General features: G+C 42.8%; 1 long non-coding RNA gene across 1 annotated transcript in view; it reads right to left on the bottom strand.

Moving 5' to 3' along the window:
* Window positions 1–1,650: 1,650 nt before the first annotated feature.
* LOC115897406 overlaps window positions 1,651–26,203 on the bottom strand; it is a 29,419-nt gene continuing 4,866 nt past the window's right edge. The window contains exons 2-3 of the long non-coding RNA XR_004057193.1: window positions 21,653–21,781; window positions 1,651–1,880 (exon numbers count right to left, since the gene is read on the bottom strand). This is a non-coding gene — a long non-coding RNA (uncharacterized LOC115897406). The remainder of the gene's footprint in view (window positions 1,881–21,652; window positions 21,782–26,203) is intronic.

The raw sequence follows: 26,203 nt of genomic DNA on the forward strand, positions 1-26,203 counted from the left end.
CCCCCCATCCTCAAAAAGCATATATACTGCATGTTTCCATTTATATAAAATTATAGAAAATGCAAACGAATATATAATGACAGAAAGGAGGTCAGTGCTTATCTTCTGGGTAGGGAAGGAAGAGCAGGGAGGCAGGGATGATAAAGGGGCACTGGGAAACTTTTTGGTGGTGATGGATGTGCCAGTGATGGTTGATTGTTGTGACCATTTTGTAGGTGTGTGCCTGTGTCAACGCATATCAAATTTTGTATTTTAAACACATGAAGTGTATTGGATGCCAATTATATGTCAATAAAGCTATTTTAAAAATTGCTTCTGGGGGAATAGAGTCTTAGTTTAGGCTGCTATAACAAACTACTATGGACTGGGTGGCTTCAATAACAGAAATTGACCTCTCACAGTTCTGGAGGCTCAGAAGTCAGTAGATCCAGTGTCTAGTGAGGGCCCTCTTCCTGGATTAGAAACAGCATCTTCTCTTTGTATCCCCACATGGCAGAAACTAGAGAGAGAGCATCTCTTCCTGTCTCTTCTTACAAGGGCACTAATCCCATTCATGAGGGCTCCACCATCACCATATAAAAACGTCTGGAGGCCCCACCTCCAAATACCATGACATTGGGGATTTAGGTTTCAACTTATAAATTTGGAGGTGGGGAGATACAAATATGCAGTCCATAGCAGAGTCCTGCCTCTCACCCTATATGTCCTACCTCATTTCCCAACTTCCCCCCACTAAAGGATGATCATCCCCAATTTTGTTCCTCAAGTGCAATGGTAGACACTGAGATTTAATTGCTTGCTCTGGAGGTACAGAAACTATGTTAACCGGGCTACTATTTCTTCCTGGTTCATTCCCAGAGCCTCCTGAGTGCTGTGGACAAGTTTGTCCTCTTTTTCTATTTCACACCCTTTTAAGGGTTGCCTCCCTCACAGTCCAGTGGCATGTTTTGAATAGATAACAGCCAGTAGGGCACCTGTATTACTGTCGCTCTGGGCCATGACTCACCAGCCCCAATGATAACAATCCTTAGACCTTTGACATGTTTTCAGGATGCTTTTCTCTATTGGTTCCACAAAGGAAGCCCTAAGACGGTGAGTGACCTACCAGTGTTTGCATCTTCTTCTCTTGTGTATTTCTTTCATTACTCTCCAAGGTGCTTTAGTATTAGGTGGTTGCAGATCAGCAGTAAGAAATGCAAACAAATACCCTCCTCAGAAGTTCAGCATTATTTTATTGTCTTTGAAATATTTTTAGAACTTAAGGGAGAATCAGGAATGAGTCCCTGGAATATATAGATGTGGGACATCATTGACCAGCTGAGATAGTGACTGTTCTTCCATCTTGCAGAAACAACAGGTCTAGGCTCTAAGTGGTTTAGTAAATAGCTAAGACCTTGAGCTAGAGCAGGGAGACTCAAACCTGTGCTGGTTTGTGGACAAGGGAAGAAATGGAGAGCAATTGTTTAGAAACATTCATAGCAATATGATGGAATAGTTTTATGACACAATAACAAAAAAATTGAGCTTGTATTTTATATGCCTTTTAGTTTCAACTCTTTTCTAATAATTCATTTTTGTTTATTTTACAAAATTGATGATTCATAATAGATTGAGAATTTTAGAAAAAATCAGCGGGTCCTTTACCACAGATTTATTGAGAAGTACTGAACTAATTTCATGGTCTCTGCAGGGCAGGTCTGGGTGCCTTCCTTCCAAGGAAGATCATGAGTACCTTCCTTCCAGTGGAGATGATGGGTGTACTGTGGAGAGATGGAGACAGTGCCAGGGAGGGGGATGTCCCCTTCATCTCTGGTTCCTTTTTCTTTTCCTCCACATGCATCCCTGGAGAAGCACTCCACCAATAGCAAGTAGAGTTGAGACTAGAATAGAGGAGACTGCAATTAGAGAAGGGCTTGGAAATGGCAGGCGTGGTAGGAAAAGCTTTGTGGTTATCACCTAGCATGCTGACTTAGGCAAATGCCCTGTACTCTGGACCTGAGGAGCAGGTGGAGGAAGCAGCTGAGAAATATCTCACTAGTTTGGAATAAAGCTGGAATTGTGAGTTCCACTATGTTTAAGATGCTCGTATAACCTAGAGGAGGAAAAACAAAGACTGGCTGTCATCACCCTGTAGTGTGAGGCTAGACATTGACATATTCCTATGGGGTCACTGATCAGAGGAACTTCCCTTTAAAAACATGGAGGGATCGGCACACTGGACAGGTACATTGCAGTGAAAAGAGATGGGATCAGAAAAGGGTTGAGCCTAAGATGGCCTCATTATCTGTCTTAAAATGGAGAGATCCAAGCAGCTGAAAAGCATCAGGAAGATGTCACCATCTCATTTCACTGCTGTCTCTGCTGGTCCCTGTTTGCTTTTGTTTTAGTAAATCATGGTGTGAAGTAATGTTCATGTTCCTAGGGGACGTGGAACAGCCTACTGCCCTGCTTGCCTTTGAAGCAGTTAGCTGACAACACCCTCACTATCACATCTTCTGGAGAGGTGGCAGAAAGAGATGACAGCTTCCTTTTGTTGACTTTCATACACGATTATATATGTCTGGACACTCTTACTGACATTAATGTGTTTGTTGACTGGGAGGACGGGATCAGGTCGAGTGGGTTCAGGCTTTTTACTATGAGAAAAGCTTTTGTTCTTTACTTTGGGAAATAAAGGAAACACCCAGCCCTCTTGCTTTTTTGTTAAATTAGAGGGCGCCTTCTGCATCATAAACTGCCCTGGAATATATCTTGACTTTGACTTGGGTAGTGACACACACATGCCTCAGTGTGCCTGCCCTGTGGCCTTATTATTATTTAGTCTGACGTGTTGGGATTTGGGAGAGGGTTGAGATTAGAGCTTAGGGCTCATGTTGGTTAGTACTATCATAGGAGGAAGGGCCTGCAGCATGGTGAGCTATAGTCAAAGAGAAGCAGAATTGGAAACTCAGCTACCTTTCCCTCTTGTGCCAAACCCAAGTTAGTGACAATGCAGTCAGAGTTAGTTACTTTCAGGGAGGATTTGCAATATCTGGACCCAACTGCAGTAGCCGTAAAGAGATTGACAAAGGAGGGCAAGAATAACACGTAAGCTATTGCCAATGAATGGTTTAGAAACTTGTAAAGCCAAACTGGCACTTTCTAGGGATGAAGTGACGGACCTACCCCGACTAGGGAGACCAGGCTGTGGTTCTAGGTGTTTAGCTTTCCCAGTTTGTCTGTCCTGAAATAGCCTGAAACAAAGTTCAAGCCAGTATCGCTGCTCCCCAGAATTTCCAATCTGATTAGCTAATAAGACTGGCCCAGCATGAAACAATGGTAATAAGTGCAGATTGTGGCAAAGATGGCAGGGAATAGAGTTGTGTCAAGATATAGGGGCTGACGTGGTTCAGAGGAGACAGTGAAGGCTCCTGGGAAAGTTGGGCTCGGACTGGCACTGAGTGCTTCCCTTGTTTAGATTCAGATGGGGTTTGAGTCCTAGGTTCATCAGGACTTACTTTAGGTAAGTATATAAGATCTCTGAGCATCAGTATTCTCATCTACAAGATGGGGAAAGTAGTAACAATGTCCTAGGCTTTCTGCAAGCATTAAATGACATAAAGTACCTAGTGATTAAGTGATCAGTAATGTTAGATCATCCATCACTTCCATGGCTACAAAGAATTCCCTCTTTCTGGGAATGGCTCACCAATCTAGCCACAACATTCCAATTTGTAAGGCTGCTATTTCTCCCTTGGGTGAGGTGCCTAGTTGGTGGTGGGTGTGGGGCGTTCTATAAACAAACCGTGAGCTGCTTTTCTGAACTATGTACCCAGTTCCCCTAACTGAATTACAAGTGTCTCTTTTTTTTTTTTTTTTTTTTGGAGACAGAGTCTCACTCTGTCACCCAGGCTGGAGTGCAATGGCGTGATCTTGGCTCACTGCAACCTCCACCTCTCAGGTTCAAGTGATTCTTCTGCCTCAGCCTCCCGAGTAGCTGGGATTACAGGCGCCCGCCACCACACCTGGATAATTTTTACATTACAAGTGTCTCTTAAACTAGAAAATCTAAGGCATAGCTTGCATTAAGAGGGATATTTTGTCCAAGTCCGCACTTGGCTAAGAAGACCAGAGTTTTCATCATAAAGCTGACACCACATGTCTGAGCTGCTTGGCCTCCCTTCCTAGCCTCTCCTAATTTGTAAACATTTTTCAGTTTTCCTATACACAAAATAGGAAGTTATGAAATCCCAACTCTGAGCCTGAGTGCTGTTCATTCTGGAAAAGCAGGCCTAGGAATCGGATGATTTTAAACTAATTTTAGTCAGTAAGAACTTGGTCATACACGGAGAAGAAATATAGCATAATGGTTAGGAGCAGGGACTCTGGGTTCAGACCACCTGGACTTGCTTCCTGGCTCTGCCACCTTACTAGCTACATGATTTGGGATAAGGTATTTACTCTCTGTGCCTTAGTTTACTCATCTGTTAAGTGGGAAAATAGTGGTACATATCTCATAGGGTGGTTGTGATGAGTAAATTAGTCAACATATATATAAAGTGCTTAGAGCAGTAAGTGGCTGATGTAAGTCCTAAATACGTGTTAGCCATCATTAATATCATTATGTTCTGGTGAAAAGGGGAGAGGGAAGGTTTTAGGCCTTGATGGATGCGGTCCCCCTAAAAAAGAGGGCACTAAGAGAGCCAGCACCAGCTGGGCCTGGCAACAGTGGGAGGCAGGGAAAAGAATACTCTTAGGAAGGTATGGCCCAACTGCCAGATCCTACTGAGAGAGCCCAGGTTGAATCATTGACAGGAATCTGCCAGCAGAGAGCCCCTTTAGAATTTGACTGTCTCCATTCCAGAATTCTGGGCTTCCTGGGACATAGCCTCTCTGCCAGCCTGCCCAAAACCTTTTTCAGTAAGGATGACACACTTAAGCAGAACTGACTCAGTAACAGGCCCTTTGTTTTGTCTCCTGGACCTCTGGGTGCCACTGTCTGGACATGTCCAGCTTGGCAGGCAGCTGGCATCCTAAGGATTCAGGTCGTTATCAGCTGGACACTGACTAAACAGAGCCCCTCCCAGCCTCGTGATGTGTGAGGCAGTGCACGTAGGCCTGCATACCTCATATCTCTGCCCGGGCAATTACAACCCAACCACCCTGCCCCATTCCAAGGCAGCTGGAGCCAGCTAGGGCACAGCGTTTGGGGCAGAAGCCAGGTATTTTTCCTCCTTTTATCCTTTTTGATTCCGTAGGCATTTTCTTCTAAGCTCAGGATCTAACTACAATGTCCCACATGGGAAAACAAACCCGAGAGGCAGGAACTAGGCCATGTCTGCTCATGATGCTGCCTTTTGTGGCTCTGAAATGGAGCCAAAAAAGGCGCAGCCTCTGTCCTCTAGGACAGAAAAACTAGAAGCTGTGTGTCCTTTCCCCGGCCGCTGTTTGCCTTGTGAGCATGTTGCATATACCCGCACATTAGTGGTGCACTGTCTAGTCTGATGTTCAGATCTATATTTAAATACTACTGTGGGATTCAGAGTCCAAGTGTATAAAGTGCAAGCCTGGGCTTGGCCAGGCTTCAAGATTTGTAGCCTACCCAGTGGGTCCTCAAAGCTGGCCTCTTGCATCACAAGTGATCCCATGCAGTTCTGATGACAGTTTATGACAACTCCCTCTGGTCTGGGAAATCTCCCTGTGCATGTTCTCCTATCTCAGCCGAGGGGACCACGTGTGAATATTAACAATTGGTACCATTTATTGGACGCTTGCTCTGCACCAGACAGTATGCTGAAGGTGCTTTCTGTAACAATTTCCTGTACCCATCTCCCATCCCCAGTGCTCCAGTGGAGGTAGTGTGATCAATTCTGCTTTACAGATGAGGACACTGAGATGCAGTGACATTAGGTAACTTAAGATCACCCAAGTAGGAAGTGGCAAGGCCAATTGTTTTTTTTTTTTTTTGAGACAGAATCTTGCTCTGTCTCCCAGGCTGGAGTGCAGTGGGGGGTGGTGTGGGCTCACTGCAACCTCCATCTCCTAGGTTTAAGCGATTCTCCTGCCTCAGTTGGAGTATCTGGGATTACAGCCATGTGCCACCATGCCTAGCTAATTTTTGTATTTTTATTAGAGACGGGGTTCACTGTGTTGGCCAGTCTGGTCTCGAACTCCTGGCCTCAGGTGATCTGCTTGACTTGGTCTCCCAAAGTTCTGGGATTACAGGTGTGAGCCACCGCACCGGCTGGGCCAGTATTTGGACAAGACAGTTTGATCCAGAGCATGTTCCGCAGTATCTCTCTGCTTGTATCTCTCCAACAATTAGACCAATGCCTGGGAATTATCATCCTCATTGTCATCATCAGTTTTATCAGCCAGCAGGGGCCAGAAGCTTCTACATGGTTGATGCATTTGGCTAATTTGCTGTGCCCTTGGTGATAGGGAGAATAACGCAAAAAAAAAAAAAAAAAAAAAAAAAAAAAAATCAAGTTATTTCCTTACTGATTTCTGTTACTTGGATTCAACAAATATTTAGTGAGCATTTGTATTGTGCAAGGTATTATACCAGAACTAGCAAAGAAGGCTGCTACAAGGTAATTGCTTTCAAAGAGCTTACACTCTAGAAAGATAAATCACCTTTCCAAATTCCCAAGATGGCTTACAAGGCCATATTCTTCATTCTCTTAAGGGCCGTCCTCTTCAGTCACATTGCTCTGCATTCCTCTCCTTTGTCTGAAGTCTCCTCCAAGTCCTTTTGTTTGGGGAGCTCCCTACTAGCCCAGGGCCTTGCGCCTTCTGTTCATCAGCCTGAAATACTCCACACCTTTGCCTGGTTAACTCCTCATCCTTCAGGGAATTCCCTCCCAGTCCCACAGAACAGGTCAGGTTCTCCCCTCACATCTCATCACAGCTCCCTCTACTTTTAATTTTTGTAATTATTTGATGAATCTGTTACTGATGAGGGCACAGATGCTTTTGTTGTTCACCCCTGTATTCCCAGCACATAATAGGTGTTTGCTAAATACTCTTAAGGGAATGATCTTTTATTCAAGCAAAAACTGGGGCATGTTAGTCCCCAGTCCCCCAAGAAGCAGACCTCAAGACAGGATCAAACATGGCAGGATTTTAGTAGTGTGAAAGTCTATGAGAAAGTGGCAAGGGAGCTAGAGGAAGCTAAGATAGTCGTCACACTGTAAGTCTGATCCTAGAGTGAAGAAAGGGTGAGTGGAGTGTGTGTGTGAGGGTTTTTTTTTTTCTTGAGACGAAGTCTCACTCTGTCGCCCAGGCTGCGGTTTAGTGGAGTGATCTCGGCTCATTGCAACCTCTGCCTCCCAGGTTCAAGTGATTCTCCTGCTTCGGCCTCCCAAGTAGCTGGGACTACAGGCACACACCATCATACCTGGCTAATTTTCGTATTTTTAGTAGAGATGGGGTTTTGCCATGTTGGCTAGGCTGGTCTCGAACTCCTGAGCTCAGGTGATCTGCCCGCCTCAGCCTTTCAAAGTGCTGGGATTACAGGCGTGAGCCACCGTGCCTGGCCTGGGTGGAGTGCTCTATATCTTCCTTTGCAGTCTGAGAAAAGTTTGGCAAGGCTGTGGAGGACTTTAGGCCAAAGTCAGTTGAAGGTTGGGAGCCCATAGGAGGTGGGACCTGGTCCTGGGCTTTCAGAGCTCAGCACCTGAGGCGCTCTGTTAATTACGCACTCCTTGTGGATGGAAGGCTGGGGGCGTATTCTCCTGGCTGCCATGTGGGGGTTTTGACATGCCAGAGGAAGTGGCTTCTGGTGTATAGGAAGGAGAAAAATTACCAAAGGCATGTCTTCCGTAAAAGGGTAGGACATCTTACTTTTGAGGCTCAGTAAGTATTTGTCGAACATGTAGCATTCTGACACTGTGGGAGACGCTATGGGTTTGAGCACACATGGGCTCACTTTGGAAAACTTATGAGCTAATTAAGAGACAAAGTAGACCACATACATGCTCCTGAATCTCAGTTTTCTCGTTTCTGAAAAGGAGATAACACCACTTACCTCGTGTGACATGTGACAGATCCAGTAACTTCTGTGAATAGGGTAGGTGCTCAACAAATAAGATTTGAATGTGAGTTTAAAAAAATAATAACGCATTGGCCTCTCCACTTTTTCAGTTTTTCTAGTCACTTCAACAGGGTTGACAGCTTTTAAAGTGATGTTTGGGTTAGGAAGTGTGTTTTCCTTGTGATTATTCTAATCAGTAGTCCTCTGAGGCTTTTTTAAAAAAGATCATTTCAAGTAGAAGAACCACAGTTTAAATATGTGATCAGCACGAAGGAGTGGGAAGGGAAGGGAAGGGAAGATTTGGTATCAAGTTACCACATTTAAAGAACTCTTTGGAGCAAAGCTCAGTAGTGTGTGCTTGACACAGCAAACTTCCTGGTGGTTGGTTTCTGAACCCTTAGCCCTAGGGGAGTGTTCAGGTTGTCCTCTGTGATGGCACAGTCATTGGGACATTGCTTAGTTGCCATCCTTCCCATAGATGAAGGAGGTGGATCCCTGAGGGAATTGCAGTTTTAATGTGGGGTGGGCCTCTTCCCTTTTCTCAATGCCAAAAAGTGGGTGTGGTTCTGCCCCTGTTCTTCCCACCTCCCCACACACCCCTGTTATTATATATTATGCTTTGGATACATTTGCACCTGAAGTTAGTCTTATCGTGATCTTACCTGTCTCATTGGGCTGTCTTTTTCTAGGAATTGGTTTTCTTTCAACAACTATTTCCCAAGAAATTAACTAGTAGATGTAGGTGTTGTGCCTCCTCCCTCAGTGCGGGGGGAGGACTGGCTAGAGCATAAAATGTATATGTGAAATGTAAATTGCTCTAAAGAATAAAGCCTATTAAAATATATATTATGTATTACAAAGTATCATGGGAATGAAGAGGAAACAGGTTTTCCAGGGTAAGGAGGCAGCATTTGATCTAGGACTAATGTTAATAGTCAGAAAAAGGGATGAGGAAGTAGCTTTAGCAAGGGTAGGGTGTGTTTGCCATCTCATACATTAGACAAGTAATTTGTAAGGGCTGGAAGACAGGGAAGGACCCAAGGACAGATGAGAATAGCAAAATGGGGTTGCAGGTAAACCATGGCTGCCCTTGAAAAACTTGTTTAAGAGCACTATAGGTCAAGAAGAGCCACTGATGTTTGATACCTAGAAGGCAATGTTTGAGCTATTTAGGAAACAGTGTCTGGGTGAGACAGAGCAACTGGTGCCAGAGTGGTGCAGTCATTTAGGCAGGAGAGAGAATTGTTTCCGTAGAAATGAAAATAAGAGGCAGATATGAGAGAGAGAGTGGGTATCAGAGTGGAGAAGGTGGCTTTGAAGGTGACCCAAGGCTTCAAGCCCCTGTGTGAATGGGGAGAGATACTACTGAGAGGGGGAGCCCCAGAAGAGGGGCTGCTAGGCTGGGAATGGTGATCCCTATGTAGCTAGCATTGCATTTGAGGGGCTGGCGGGGTGTACATCTGCACCTGGCCAATAGGCACTGGAAATTCAGATCTGGAGCTCAAGTATGTGGTAAGGCTAAAGATAAAGATTTGGGAGTTGTCATCCCAGGGATACTAGTTGAAATGGCAAGTTGTTTAGTTTCCTTAATCACCTAAAGAAAGGCTTGGGTTTCTGGTTGCATGGATGACAGAAGGTAGATGAGTGTTTTCTGGTGCCTAGATGACCAGTCCTGATTCTCCCAACACAATCTTTGGATCTTTGAGATTCCAAGACGGGAATACATTGGTTCTGTCCTCTTTCACTTAGCCCGACTTTGTCTCTTCTCCTCAGTTGTCCAGCTTCTAATTCTTCAAAGAACAGCTGGAAAACATGAGGGCCAACTCAACAGCTGTGTGTTGGGAATCAGGAGGCATCCAGGATGAAGATACCATCTGGCTACAGCTGCTACCAAAATGAATGTGTGTGTGTGTGTGGGTGTGTGGGTGTGTGTGCATATGTGAGTATGACATAGGATGGAGTGGCTAAAAATTTCTTGCAAACTAGTTTTAAACATGGTAAATTAAATATTCTTTAAAAATAGTTGAACGCTGGCTGGGCACAGTGGCTCACGCCTGTAATCCCAGCGCTTTGTGAGGCTGAGGTGGGCAGATCACAAGGACAGGAGATTGAGACCACCCTGGCCAACGTGGTGAAACCCTGTCTCTACTAAAAATACACAAATTAGTTGGGTGTGATGGTGCATGCCTGTAATCCCAGCTACTCGGGAAGCTGAGGCAGGAGAATCAGTTGAACCTGGGAGGCGGAGAGTGCAGTGAGCGGAGATCGTCCCCACTGCACTCCAGCCTGGGTGACAGAGTGAGACTCTGTCTCCAAAAAGAAAAAAAAAGTTTGAATGCTGTCACAAAGATTATTTCCTTTTATATTTCATTCAAAATCTTGGTGATGAGAAAATCAGAAATCTAGCATGCAAGTTCTGAGTGCAGGTGGCCACCCTTTGTACACACACCATAGCCTGACCCCGCACTGGCAGTGGAGTATGCTCAGAGACTCGACTTGGCTAGAGGCTGCCTCCTTTTTTCAAGGAGAGGCACAAGGATCTAAGAATATATGAAAACATTAAAAGTTCAAGAAAAGGCTTTTGTCCCCAGTCCCAGTTAAAGAGAGGCCTCTTCCTGGAAAGTGATTAGGGATTTGTGTGTGTGGTTTTGTTCCCGGCCAAACAAGTCTCCAGCTAGGTAATCTGTTTCTAATCATAATTTGGATTACCCGTCAAACTAACCAAATGTTTGTTTGTCTAAGGAAGTCAATCCTCAGGCAGAGAAGCTTGACAAACCTCCACCAAGGAACTGGGAAAGTTGTTCCCCCACCTCCCCAACCCCACCGCCCAGTAGGATCATTCCAAGGTCAGTAGGGCTATAACTGCTGCCTCCTTATGCTAGAAAGCGCAGGAAGTAACTGCTTTGCACAGCATTCTGGCTTCTTCAGTTTGGGGCTGTCTGTTCTGATCACTGTTGGTTCTCGAACCAAACAAATTGCCATCCCCTTCCCAGCCCCTCCCCACCCCCTGGAACATTTGGCAGTGTTTGCAGACTTTTGGTTGTCACCATTGGGGTAACAGGGGTGTGTTATCAGCATCTAGAAGGTAGAAGGCAGGGATGCTGCTAAACCTCCTACAATGCACAGGGCAGCCTCAGTAACAAAGAACTAGCCAGGCCCAAATGTCAGTTGTACCCATAGTAGAGACAGCTTTAACTAAAACCTACCCTTACCAGTGTTTGTTCCTAAACAGAGAGTAAATAAGCCTTCCAGTAGGTAGATGTTGGTAAACCAGCTCTCTGGGGGAGAAAAAGCCCCTAATTTGTAGCCTTAGCAAATTTCCCTGATTAAACACTCTTACCATGTTTGATATCAATACCATGTTCTTAACATGGAGTTCAAAAGAGTTGCGTAGAATAGGCTCTCGCTAGCTACTAACACCAGCTCCAGATATTCACCTGGGCCCATGGATTCTCAAATCTTAGTAAGATTTGAGCCCACATGCTCCCACAAATGAATGTGGGTGTCAGTGTCATGCTGAGCCATATTGGAACCTTAGGCAAAAGGAAAAATCAGTGATATTGAGCCTGTCTTCATTGAAAATTTTGATAGCTTGTTCATCATGGATTTTTTTACATTAATGTAAAATATTGCAGCAAATATTTGTTTTATTTTTATTTCTCCTCATTTTTGTCTTCCTCCTCTATTTTTTTTTAAACAGGGTCCTACTCTGTTGCCTAGGCTGGAGCATAGTGGTGCAATCCTACCTCATTGCACTCTAACTACTGGGCTCAAGCAATCCTCCTGCCTCAGCCTTTTGAGTAGCTAAGACTACAGGTGCACACCATCATAGCTGGCTAGTTTTTTATTTTTTATAGAGATGAGATCTTACTATGTTGCCCAGGCTGGTCTTGAACTTTGGTCTCAAGTGATCTCCCCACCTCAGTCTTTCCTCCTCCTTCTCATTCTTTTCCTTTTACTCCATCTCCTCTTCTTTCTTTTCTTTCCTTCCTTGCCTCCTTGTTTTCTCCTTCTGCCTTCCTTCCTTTATAGTGGAATGGTTAAGCCACCAGACCAAAGGTTTCCGTTCAGGCCAGTGCCCACTATCACAAAGGAAAGCAAGGAAGTATAGAATTCACTAGAGTGATTTTCATGCTTCCTGGAGAGAGTTACTGAGGATAGCTGAAATCTCTGCCAATGTCATCTTAAAGGCAGAATGGGAGAGGAGTGGTAACAAATGTTCTGTAAGGTCACAGTTGCTCAATTATCCTTCCATGGAATTAAAACTTTTACTTACAAATTCAGGGCTTGTCATTAACTGACTGCGTGTGCAATTCTGGAAGCTCCATTCATAGATTGTGATGTGAATGATGCCCCAGAGTTGCAAGGCAGGTGATCTGGCTTCCTGAAGTCTCTTCAAACTCTACAAATCAAAGCAAACGAAGGAGGATGCCAATCCTGATTTCTTTCCGAGGCAAACCCTGAATGACAGCTGCTTTTCTTTTAAGGAATCCTCACCAGACATGGAAGGCAACTATGAGAAGCATGTTGTGGCTGTGGCACCCACCAAGCCAAGCATTCAGGACAGATGGCCTGACAAATGCTGTTGCACAAGTGTCCTTCATTAGATCGGCCTGTTATATTCCTTCATGGTGTCCTGTACTCTCAGAAAGCATGTATCATGACTCTGTAATGATGCAGCTATTTGTCTGATTGTTTACCATTTGTATGCCCTCAGGGGTATAACTCCCAGAGGACAGGACCCATGTTTATTTTGTTCATTACTGTGTCTGTATACACTAGGTGCTCAATAATGGTTACTAAGATGGATGAATGAAAGAAAAACAATGGGATATAATGCATGTCCAAATGAGTGGAGAGACACCCAGAAGGTCAAAAGGCAAGGCTGAGGAGGGTCTCAATGTCCCACTCCCCTTCCCTGAAAGGTTAAGGGCAAGAATTCTAATATGATACTTGAAGCAGGGTGGGAATGACATTAACTCATGCCATTCCTAGAAAATGGTGAGTTACAGGTGAGACCCTAAATCTTACAGATCACAGCTGATGGAGTCAAAATCTGCTTTTAAGAGTATTCTGCTCACTGTGGAGGACAACAAGCTATAGGCATACCATTTTTTTTTTTTTTTTTTTTTTTTTTTTGAGATGGAGGCTCACTCTGTCACCCAGGCTGGAGTGCAGTGGCGCCATCTCGGCTCACTGCAAGCTCCACCTCCTGGGTTCACGTCATTCTCCTGCCTCAGCCTCCCAAGTAGCTGGGACTACAGGCACCCACCACCATGCCCGGCTAATTTTTTTGGTATTTTTAGTAGAGACGGGGTTTCACCGTGTTAGCCAGGATGGTCTCAATCTCCTGACTTCGTGATCCGCCTGCCTTGGTCTCCCAAAGTGCTGGGATTACAGCCGTGAGCCACCGCGCCCGGCCAGGCATACCTTTTTGATTGTGCTTCGCTTTGTTGTGTTTTGCAGATATTGCATTTTTTGCAAATTAAAGGTTTTGGCAACATTGTGTGCCATTTTTCCAATAGCATGTGCTCACTTTATGTCTTTTCGTTACATTTGGTAATTCTCACAATATTTCAAATTTTTTCATTATAATTATTATCTGTTATGGTGATCTGTGATTAGTGATCTTTGATGTTACTATTGTAATTGTTTTGAGGTGCCATGAACCACACCCATACAAGACAAATGTGTATATTCTGACTGTTCTATGGACCGGCCATTTCTCCATCTTTCTCCCTTTCCTCGGGCCTCCCTATTCTCTGAGACAATCCCTATTCCCTCCCAATCTTAAAACTGAGCCAATGAATAACCCTACAATTGCCTCTAAGTGTACAAGTGAAGGGAAGAGTCACGTGTCTCTCACTTTAAGTTAAAAGTTAGAGATGACAGTGCTTAGTGAGGGAGGCATGTCGAAAGCTAAGATGGGCTGAAAGCTAGGTCTCTTGCACCAAACAGTTAACCTGTGATTGCAAAAGAAAAATTCTGGAAGGAAATTAAAAGTACTACTCCAGTGAACACATAAATTTTAAGAAAGTAAAACAGACTTGTTGCTGATATGGGGAAAGTTTGAATGGTCTGGATGAAAGAACAAACCAATTCCCTTAAACCAAAGCCTAATTGAGAGCAAGGTCCTAATTCTCTTTAATTCTCTGAAGGCTGAGAGGGGTGAGAAAGCTGCAGAAGTTGGAAGCCAGCAGTTGGTTCATGAGGTTTAAGGAAAGAAGACATCTCCATAACATAAAAGTACAAGGTGAACAAAGTGCTGTTATTGAAGCTGCAGCAAGTTTTCCAGAAGATCTAGCTAAGATTATTGATGAAGGGAGCTACATGAAATAACAGAGTTTCAGTGTTGATGAAACACCCTTATATTGGTAAAAGATGCCATCTAAGACTTTCATAGCTAGAGTAAGTCAATGTCTGGCTTCAAAGCTTCAAAGGACAGGCTGACTGTCTTGATAGGGCCTAATGCAGCTGGTAACTTTAAAGTTGAAGCCAGTGTACATTAACTATTCTTAAAATCCTAGGGCCCTTAAGAATTATGCTAGATCTACTCTGCCTGTGCTCTAGAAATAGAACAACAAAGCCTGGATGACATCACGATGTTGACAATATGGTTTACTGAGTTTTTTTTTGTTTTTGTTTTGTATTTTTAGTAGAGACGGGGTCTTGCCATGTTGCCCAGGTTGGTCTCAAACTCCTGAGCTCAAGGAATCCCTGCCTCAGCCTTCCAAAGTGCTGGGATTACAGGCGTGAGCCACCGTGCCCCGCTGGTTTACGAGTAGTCTAAGCCTATTGTTGAGACCTACTTCTGAGAAAAAAAGATTCCTTTCAAAATATTACTGCTTAGTGACAATGTTCAGTGACTTAGTCGATCAACAGCTCTGATGGAGATGTACAGGGAGATGAATGTTGTTTTCATGTCTGCTAACACACATCCATTCTGAAGCCCATAGATCAAGGATTAATTTCAACTTTCATGTCTTATTATTTAAGAAATGCATTTCATGGCTGGGCGTGGTGGCTGACACCTGTAATCCCAGCACTTTGGGAGGCTCAGGTGGGTGGATCATGAGGTCAGGCCATCGAGACCATCCTGCTCAACATGGTGAAACCCCATCTCTACTAAAAATGCAAAAATTAGCTGGGTGTGGTGGCGCATGCCTGTAATCCCAGCTACTCGGGAGGCTGAGGCACGAGAATCACTTGAACCCGGGAGGCAGAGGTTACAGTGAGCCGAGATCACGTCACTGCACTCCAGCCTGGTGATACAGCGAGACTCCGTCTCAAAAAAAAAAAAAAAAAGAAATGCATTTCAGAAGGCTATAACTGCCATAGTAATTTCTCTGATGGATCTTGGCAAAGTCAATTAAAACCTTTTTCGAAAAGATTCACCGTTCTAGATGTCATTCAGAACATTTTCAATTGACAGGAGGAAGTAAAAATATCAACATTAACAGGAGTTTGGAAGAAGTTGATTCTAACCCTCATGGATGACTTTGAGGGGTTTAAGACTTTAGTGGATGAAGTAACTGCAGATGTGGTGAAAATAGCGAGAGAACTAAAATTAGAAATGAAGCTTGAAGATGTGACAGAATTGCTGCAAGCTCGTGGTAAAACCTGGACAGATGAGCAGTTGCTTCTTATGGATGAGCAAAGACAATTTCTCCCTTCCCTCCCCTTCCCACTCCCTTCCCCCTCCCCTCCCCTCCTCTCCCCTCCCTCATCCCTCTTCCTCCCCTTCCTCCCCCTCCCCTCCCTCATCTCTCCCCCTCCTTCTCCCTCCCCATTCTGCTCCTACCCCCTCCCCCTCCCCTCCCCTCCCCTCCTTTTCTTTTCTTTTCTTTCTTTTTTTTCAAGACAGGGTCTTGCTTTGTTGCCCAGGCTGGAGTGCAGTGGCTTGATCTTACCCCACTTCAACCTCCACCTCCTGGGCTCAGGCTCAGGTGATCCTACCATCTCAACCTTTCAAGTAGCAGGGACTACAGACATGTGCCACCACACCTGGCTAATTTTTGTATTTTTTGTGGAGACAGAGTTTCACCACATTGCCTAGGCTGATTCTGAACTCCTGGGCTCAAGCAACCCACCCACCTTGGCCTCCTAAAGTGCTGAGATTACAGGTGTGAGCCACTGTGCCCAACTGAAAGTGGTTTCTTGAGATAACATGTGCTCCTTATTAAGGTGCTAGAAACATTGTTAAAATGACAACAAAGGATTTAGAGTATTCCATAAGCTGAATTGATAAAGCAGCAGCAGGGTTTGAGAGGATTAACTCTAATTTTGAAAGAAGGTCTGCTGTGGGTAAAGTGTTATCAGACAGCATTACATGCTACAGAAAAATCTTTCGTGACAGGAAGAGTCCATTGTTGTTGCAACTTCATTGTCTTATTTTAAGAAATTGCCACAATCACACCAACCTTTGGCAACCACCAGCCTGATTGGTCAGCAGCTATCAACATCGAGGCAGGACCCTCCACCAGCAAAAAGATTATGACTTGCTGAAGGCTCAGATGTTAGTTAACATTTTTGAGCAATAAAGTGTTTTTTAGTTAAAGTGTGTATATTGTTTTTTTAGACATTATGCTATTGCAATTCTTTTTTTTTTTTTGAGATGGAGTCTTGCTCTGCTGCCCAGGCTGGAGTGTAGTGGCACGATCTTGGCTCACTGCAACCTCCGTCTCCCGAGTTCAAGCGATTCTCCTGCCTCAGCCTCCTGAGGAGCTGGGATTACAGGTGCCTGCCACCATGCCCATCTAATTTTTGTATTTTTAGTAGAGATGGGGTTTCACCATGTTGGCCAGGCACTATTACATTCTTAATAGACTACAGTATAGTATAAACATAAATTTTATATATATTGGGAAACCAAAATATTTGTGTGACTTGCTTTATTGTGATAGTCAGTTTGTTGCAATGGCTGGAATTGAACAGTATCTCTAAGGTATGCCTGTATAGGTGATGGTTCTTGAGATGCGAAGCCTTTGAATGATGGGTGATGTGAAGTCATGGGCCTCAAGGGGCTCATGACCCTTACAGTCTGCCCTGGAATGAAACACAGCTTCTTCCCTTAGGGACCAACTTGAAATGGCCAGAGATCGCCCCTGTGGCCAGGCTGGGCCATTGGGGCTGGATGTTGGAACTAGAGAAAGGACCCTGAGGAGGAAGCCACAGGGAATATTCAGGGAACAGTAGCTCCCAGGCTTCTCCATGGTCTTGTTTTGACTCAGCACTCCAGGTAGGAGAGAAACCAAAGGGAAGTAGCACAAGGTAAGCAAAAGTTAGCTGAAGACATAGATTGTCCATACTCATTAAGAAAATTTCCTGGCTGAGCACAGTGGCTCATGCCTATAAGCTATAACTTTGGGAGGCTGAGGCAGGTGGATCACCTGAGGTTAGGAGTTCGGGACAAGCCTGGCCAACATGGTGAAACCCCGTCTCTACTAAAAATACAAAAATTAGCTGGGCATGATGGTGGGCACCTGTAATCACAGCTACTAGGGAGGCTGAGGCAGGAAAATCACTTGAACTCGGGAGGTGGAGGTTGCAGTGAGCTGAGATCGCGCCATTGCACTCCAACCTGGGTGATAAGAGTGAAACTCCGTCTCAAAAAAAAAAAAAAAGAAAGAAAGAAAAGAAAAAGAAAATTTCCTAGATTTTGTAGCTCACTCCAATAACCCAAACACGTTTCATTAATTTTGAAAACAACCCACTTTGAAGAACCAATTTACCCAGTTCTGAAATGCACAGTTCTTTATGGGAGAAACTCAGCACTTCAGGACTACAAAATGGAGTAGGAGATAAGAAAAGCCTGGTTTGGCTTAGAAGCCTATACTAGTCAGGGTGTGGATGGCTTAAAGAAGAGGGGTTAATATGAGAAGACAGGCAACCTCACAAATGGAAATAGATTCCCATTCATTCTATTAATGGTGTGCCAGAAAACTTTAGGTCCTTGTTGACACTTACAGTGTACAGATGAGCTGGGCCCCACCTCTGCTGTGAAGATAAGAGTGAAGAATTTCAGGGCCTTGCCACTAAATGGTTTCTTTGTTTCTCTCTCCCCCTTCCTCTACTTTCTGCATGTGGGTGGACATGTGAGTGTGGGTGTGTGTGTTGGGGAGGTGGCTTAAGGATTTCAATGAATATGCTGGTAGTAGTTTGAGGAGTAAGTCGTATAATTGTGGTGTTTCTACTTCTAGCTTTTAGGAGGAAAACATTCATCTGAGTAGATGATTAATTACTGTTTGAAGAGTGCTTTGAGATCCTCTAACGAAGGGTTTTAGAAGTATGAAGCATGTTTCCTGAATGTGTGGTTACAACATGTGATTCTATGTTAGAATGGTGCTAGACTGTCAAATATACCCCTCTTGTATGTCCCTGAATAGGAAAGAACATGCTGACCGGGGAGTAGAGGGCAGGAGAAGAGAAGGGAGAAGGGCTAGAAGGAAAGAGGAGGTGTTGGAGAAAAGACTAATGTCTTGTGTTAACCTGGAGGAAAGACAGCGTGGGCACCCCAGTGTCTGTGCAAAAGTTGCACATCAGTTGCACATCTGAGAGTGAAACAAAGGCTTCCTTTGTTCCCCAACAGTTTGCTCCCTGTGAAGTTTGTTCTCTTCACCTTGCAATCTGAAGTCTGTTGACTTTTGGTGCGGTCTGTTGGTTCAAGCTTTACCAAAGGAGTTAATACTGCATTGTTGTGGTGGAAGCTACCTTTAATTTTTCAAGAGAACTGCAGAATTGTTTTCTCTTCTATTATTAATATTATTGGAATAATAATCATCATCAACCATTAAAATCTTTATTATTCTCTGCATTTATGGAGTTGCTCTTCTTAGAAAGTCCGCCTTTATTTTTCAACAAAGTCTTATTTTGAGAGGAGGTGCTCTCTCTAATATCTAACGTCTAGCTGGAGCGCGGGCACCTCTTACACCAGCAGCAAGCAGTCACCTACCGCAGGAACTGACCGGGAGGCAGCAGCGTGTGCTAGTTAAACCTCAGACTCCGGATCCAGCTTGAATTCCTGATCTGCTGCTCCCACTCACATGACTTTAGGCAAGTTATTCACCTCCTCAGAATCACAACTTTCTTATCTGTGAAATTGGATAGTAATAGTATCTACCTTTCTGTGTTATTGTGAGAATTAAAAGTATAATTACATATAATGCTTACAAGAGGACGTGATACATAAGAAGCACCGGATAAGTGCTTGCTGCTGCTTCTGTCATCATTATATTATCTTCTCAGAAACTATAGGCTGATTTAAAGCAAATTATTATAATTATTTCTGTCATTATTATTAATAAAGCCTCCTAAAGAAACTAAGGTTGATTTAAAGCAAAATGCTCAAGAGGATAGAATCATTTTGGGGGCTCTCCTACTTCTGTTCTTAGTTTCTCTCTTTTTCTTTTAGTTTTTCCAAATTTTTGACGTGTACTCAAGGTTATAGTGATGTGGCTGGGCACAGTGGCTCATGCCTGTAATCCTAGCATTTTGGGAGGCTGAGGCGGGAGGATGGCTTGAGCCCAGGAGTTTGAGACCAGCCTGGACAATACAGTGAGACTCCATCTCTCTTAAAAAAAAAAAATAGCAATGTGTTAAACATATGCCCTAGGAGTGTCACTACTTAAGTCACACATAAATACAGGGTTCAATTTATACTTTAAAAGGACACTGGAAGCTTGAATTTTTTTTTCTGGAAAAAAATAAGAAATAGATCCTATAGACTTCTAGAACTTTGAAACTGAATTTCAGAGAACATCTAGTTCAACTCCACAGTAGGCAAATGATTTATTCTTAGAGACAGGCATGACTGGTTAGTGGCAGAGTGGGACCAGAGTATTGGGTTAAGTTAGACAACTAAGAGCTATGAACATGTGGCAGCTGGAGTGACTTCTTGTACACCTGTTTCCACTGAATTGCCCTGTGGCAATATGCCAGAAAAGGATCAGACTGTCTGCAAACTGATTATTTTAAGAGCTGAAGAGGGGTGTTGCGAAGGTTGCCATCCTGATCCTCTTTATGAACACCCTTGAGGAACAGTATCGAAAATAATTATTGCTTCGGAAACAACTGTCTTTTTTCTTTAAATTTTTTTGTTATTTAAAAAAAGTATTATTAATATTATTTAGATTACCAAATCATAGTTATATACATAACCAGTTTGTTTTCATTGGATGAACACCATGAACTTTTAATCTATTAATGTATCACATCTTTGCATTGGCTACTAGGAAGCTCAAGGTCGAATTTACATTCTATGTTTATGGTTAGAAGCTAATAGCTACTGCAAATTGCAGTTACATATTAGAGCTGAACACCTTGTAGCCAATTTTCCTAAACTTTGATCTATTAAAAAAGGGAGTTTGGGGCCCTTTCCATTGCATGCTTTACCTTTTTCATGGATATTCATGGTGTACACATTAGTGTCTTGAAGGTTCTGAGAAGTCTGACAGTTTTAAATAAATCAAAAGAGCTTTAAAAATTTTGTTCAGCCTTGTAGTTGTAAAACTTTCTTGATTACATAATCTTTAAAAATATTATCTCAGAAATTTCTAGTTTTATATGAAATACATTTTGGAAAATACTACCTTTTAGTAATCTGTAATCAAATCCTGTTTATTATTATTATTCATACATTTTGGAAAATACTACCTTTTAGTAATCTGTAATCAAATCCTGTTTATTATTATTATTCCTTTTTTTTGAGATGGAGTTTTACTCTTGTTGCCCAGGCTGGAGTGCAATAGCATGATCTTGGCTCCTTGCAACCTCCGCCTCCCAGGTTCAAGTGATTCTCCTGCCTCAGCCTCCCAAGTAGCTGGGACTACAGGCGCCCACTACCACGCTTGGCTAATTTTTTGTTTTAGTAGAGATGGGGCTTCACCATGTTGGCCAAGCTGGTCTCGAACTCCTGACCTCAGATGATCCACCCTCCTCGGCCTCCCAAAGTGCTGGAATTATAGGCGTGAGCCACTGCGCCTGGCCAAATCCTGTTTATTCGATTCATGACAGTGCAAAAGTTGGTGAACTTGTTTCTTTTTACTTCTGTGCAGCAGGAGAAAGTCCAGTCTGTGTACACTGGACTAGATAACTGACGAGGCCCTTGCTAGCTCTCAAATTTTTGATTCCCAATTCAAAAAATGAAGAAAAGTTTTCAAGAACGTCTGTTCCTAGAATCAGAAATACTAAAATGAATACTAAAGTTAGAAATTAAAACATTATATACCATTTCTGGCACTGTTTATCCACGTCTAATCTAAAAGATTGCTTTAAAAAATTATGTTTATAGAAACAACCACCAGGAGTGTTTACAAAGACACAAATTTTCTTCGAAAAGCATCAAAGTAAAAGATGTAAGATTTTCTTGAAACTCTGGTTTGGTATAGAAGTTACAGCCCCTCCTTCTTGCTTGATAAAGGCTTGTATAATGAGGTGATGAAACTTCATAGTGTATCTTTGAGAGGCTGTGCAACTAGATTTATTAATTCAAAAATATAGCCCATTCAGAGGCGACATTGTTCATTCACGGATGCTTTTGCCTGTAAAACCCATTCCTCTCCCTTCTCCATTAAAACTCAACAAAAAACAACAAGGACCTCCAATACATACCGAATTATGTATGGGATAATATGTACATACCTCAGCCGTATATGTATTCCCTGGGCATGAGCCTGAGACTCGCCCCAGATAACACATCCAGCCTCTGGAGTTGTTCATCGCCTTGACCAGTAGGGCCAGGGCCAAGGGGAAATAGCAAGGCAAGGTCACCTGCAAAGAGAAGTGGCAAGCTGCAGGGAGAAAGGACTGGTTTTCACACCCACTCATGGGTGACATCCAACCTCTTCAGCAGCCCACTGGATGTGTCACCACAATCTCAAGTAGCTCTCATTGCTTTTCTTTTTGTGTATGCCCTTGTGAAGGGCGGGTGGGATTTTGTTGCTTCTCTGGGCCACGTGTCTCACTGATTGTGTTTATATGCTGTTTTCTCCCTGTTTGGCTTTTATTCATTTAATTCAGATTGGATGCCTACTATGTATCAGGCATTATGTCCCCAAAATGGGCATGTTCCCATACTTGCCCTTGAGGAGCTAATGATATAGAAGAGCACATGGGCACTGGAAACAGTTTCCATTCAATGTGACAAAGACTCCAAAAGAGCCATGTAAGCAGGCTTGTAAAGTTCTGCTTGTAAAGAGTTCTGAAAGCACTCTTCAAAAGAGCCATGTAACCAGGGAAGCAGTAATGGAGGTGACATTTGAGTCAGGTCTTAGAGAATGTGTTGGACACTGTTTTTTCCATTAATATAATTACTTTTTCTACTTAGTAGCACTAGCCTGCTAGAAAGAGAAGTAGAAGCCAATAATTCGTTTTGGTTAACTCAGGAGACTGACTGACAGAACCTATTAGCTAAAGGCTAGACTCTTATTTCAAGCAATTCAACAAATATTCAGGCCTTAATCATTTCAGTTATTGGAGGACAGTGCCATCTGGAAAGTGGACTCTCTGGAACTTACCCTGAAGTTTCCCTGATGTAAAGACATTCTAGGAATTGTCTTTGACTTTGGAAATTCCTAGCATCAGCTTTGCTTTATGTTCAATATACCTAATTTCCCAGTCTCATGGCAGACACTCAGAAAATGAACAACATGTTTAAATTGTTGCAAAGATGAAAGCAAAGATGAAAACAAGGATCATTACTGAAGAACTGGTTTTAATTTAAATTTCTGAAGAAATTTTACAAAGTGCAGGAACACGTGAGGTAAGCTGGCTCCTTGAGTTTGCAGTTCCTTGGAGAGCTGACGCTGAAAGCTCATAGCCTTCCTAGGGCCAGGTGGAATTCTGTGGATTTTTTTCGTGTTACTTTTATGAGACAAACCCATGGATGTCAACTATGTGACACAATATCCATGACTTTCCTGGCTGTACAAATAGTTCTCTAATTTGATGCTAATAATAGGACATCTTTTTTCCTTGGCAAATACTCTTTTTTAGACTTAACACTTCAGACACACCCCTCCCCCTGAAAAAAAAAAAAACAGTTCAATTTAATAATGATTTTTGTCTGTCTATGTTTATTATATCTGGATCCTGATAGTACATTTATCTTCTGTCATGGAGTTGAGACAGTATCTATTCAGCTGGTTTTCCAGCCCAAAACTTAAGTGGGATCCTTTACCTGCAAAACATGGGGCTGGCCTCACGTTCGAAGGCAGTACCCATGTTTCAGTTTCCAATTTGAAACTTAGGAACTGCTCTTTCCAGACTTGAGAGTTTTCCTCCTGACCAGCTATTAGATGCCGCCTCTTGGGACTTTAGTACAGACCTGTCATTCCTTCTAGATCTCGAACTCCTTAAGAACAAGGAAAGTGTCTCGCTTGCCTTTGTCTTCCATGGTTCATTACATAAAGGAGGTCTTTAAGAATTATTCGCAAAATCTGTATTTCATTCTTATCCTAAAAGTTTATAAATTGGACCATCAGATGTAGATTTCCCTGTACAAGGAGTGAAAAAGAGCAAGTTCCATGTATGCAAGTCTCAGAACCTGACTTCTCGTAATTATTTCTTAAAACAAAGGCAAACCAGGCTGGGTGCAGTGGCTCACACCACGCCCAGCCTGGTTTGCACAGGCAAATAAGGTAAGTAGGTTGCTTAAAGTTGTCCAGAAATTAAGTGATGGTTCAGATCCAAGCTATTTGGCTCTAGATCCACATTCATAATCACTTTGCCATCTATTCTTGGCTTACCTTGTTCAATTTTCTTTCCTGAGTCCCTCTAATAAGTTCTTAGCTTTTGTTTTTTCTTTAAAATCAGCACTCATCTCTGATTTATCACCTCTCTTCTGTCCCCCTGCCCCTATTCTCTCCCTCCATTTCCCTTCTTCTCTCCCTTCTAATTCCTTTAGTGATGACAGCCAGATTGTGTACCTGAAATTTATATTTCAGGCAGCTTTCTATCAGCAACCAGGAGCTTCCTGCACACTTTGCAACTTTAGAGAACAAAATGCAGATGAGAATTATAAATCTCTAAGTGCGCATGTTCTTACTTTTATGATGGGTTAAGAGACAGTTTAAAAATCACCTCCGATTTTGAGCTTTGAATTTGAGCTGGGAAGGATAGTAAAAGCAATATAAAGAAAGGGAAATCAACTTCAAAACCGGCCCCCCGCTTTTCCCTGTGAGAAGGCCACTATAAATTGTGGAGATGCTTCTCAGATGCAATTAGATTCTGTCGCTGCCTGCCGCGTCTCTCCACATTGCATCACTGTTCTCCAAATCACTGAAGCCTCTCTTGGGACACTAGGTAATCTGAAGAAAGAATAGAGTGTTCAGGCAACACAAGTTCTACAGAGAACTAAGGCACACTGATTTGCATTTCTGGGTCAGCATGATTTCGCTTTCATTTAACCCTTGTACTGACCCTTGTTTTTCAACACGTTGGCTCTTTCTGTCGTCTGAGACTGTGTGAGGTGCTCAAGCCAAGAAGGTAAGTGTCCCTGGCAACCCGAAGCCTGCAAACCTCTCTCCAAGCTCCTCTTCAAGTTTCCCACCATCATTAAGGTCCTTTCAGTGAGGAATTGGCCAACATTTTAAGTGTCTCTGGATGCAGGTTTTATTCACGTTTAATAAGGTAGTTTTGTGTGTTAATGGAAAATGAAATGAATGTTAGAAATCACGTATTCAGATATGCTTGTGGCTGCCAGAGTTTTGCATTTCCTGTGTGGTTGTTCATCTTTAATGTAAGGAGAATAATAACAGAGAACAATGGATGTTATATTCTCTTTCTCTCTCTGGTATGAGTCATGCTGAGAATCCTATGAAAACCCACAGTGTGTCAGAAAGGCAGACATGACATATATTTCTGTTGTCTTATTCACAGTGTAATTTCCATTAAAAGGGAGCAACGACCCCCAACAAGACTTAAGTGCTTACACGTTAGCAGGTGTAGGTCATTAGTTGTTTATGTGCAATGAAGTCTACTTGGCTAGAAGAACCTTGTATAAAAGTAAAGGTGCATTGCAACATGCAAAGTGCTGGATAAACACTAGCTAAGAACCCAGTATTAAAATATTTGAGATGAAATGTTGATTATTTGTCCAAAAGAGGTTTACCTCAATCAGTAAGAATACTTTTATTGCTTTTTTTCTTAATTATAAAAGTAATAGCTGGGCGTGGTGGCTCACATCTGTAATCCTAGCACTTTGGAAGGTGGAGGTGGGCAGATCACTTGAGTTCAGGAGTTTGAAACCAGCCTGGCCAACATGGTGAAAGCCCATCTCTACTAAAAATACAAAACAATTAGCCAGGCGTGGTGGTGCACACCTGTAATCCCAGCTACTTGGGAGACTGAGGCAGGAGAACTGCTTGAACCTGGGAGGTGGAGGTTGCAGTGAGCTGAGATTGCGCCACTGCACTCCAGCCTGGGTGATAGAGCGAGACTCCGTCTCAAAAAAAAAAAAAAAAAAAAAAATTAATAGTTGTATGATATGTGAATGACAACAAAGCTGTTTTTTTAAATGAAATTATAGAAAAGACAGGTAAACAATGGGAATAAAATCAAAATCACCAATAATCCCAGCTCCCAGAGATAAACCACCAGTAGCATGATTTGTTTTACTATAATTTTCACTATGTAAATACAAAACTGAAGTAATGCAATAAATAGTGTTGAAATCTCCCTTTGCTTTTCTTTCTTTCATTGATTCTGTCTTTCTTTCTTTCTTTCTTTCTTTTTTTTGTTTTGAGACATGGTCTCACTCTGTCACCCAGGCTAGAGTGCAGTGGCACAATCGTGGCTCACTGCAACCTTGAACTCCTGGGCTCATGCTACCCTCCCACCTCAGCCTCCCAAAGTGCTGAGATTACAGGTGCATGCCACCATGCCTGGCTCCCTTTTCATTTAATGTATTATAAATATTAAATATTCTTCTGCCTCCGCATAGTGTTCTGCTGTATAAATGTTGTATAACATACTTAAGCAACCCACTACTGTTGGATATCTAGGCTGTCTCCAAATTTTTGATGTTTTTGATAGCTGTCTAATGAGCATCCTTGTAGCTATATCTTTGAGCATATCTGTGATTATTTCTGAATAAATTTCTAGATATCTAGTCATTGACTCAAAGAATATGCACTCTTCTAAGGCTTTAAAACACACATGACTCTGTGTGTGTGTGAGTGTGTGTGTAACACA

This window comes from Rhinopithecus roxellana, chromosome 5 (assembly GCF_007565055.1).
Source record: "Rhinopithecus roxellana isolate Shanxi Qingling chromosome 5, ASM756505v1, whole genome shotgun sequence".
Taxonomy (NCBI): domain Eukaryota; kingdom Metazoa; phylum Chordata; class Mammalia; order Primates; family Cercopithecidae; genus Rhinopithecus; species Rhinopithecus roxellana.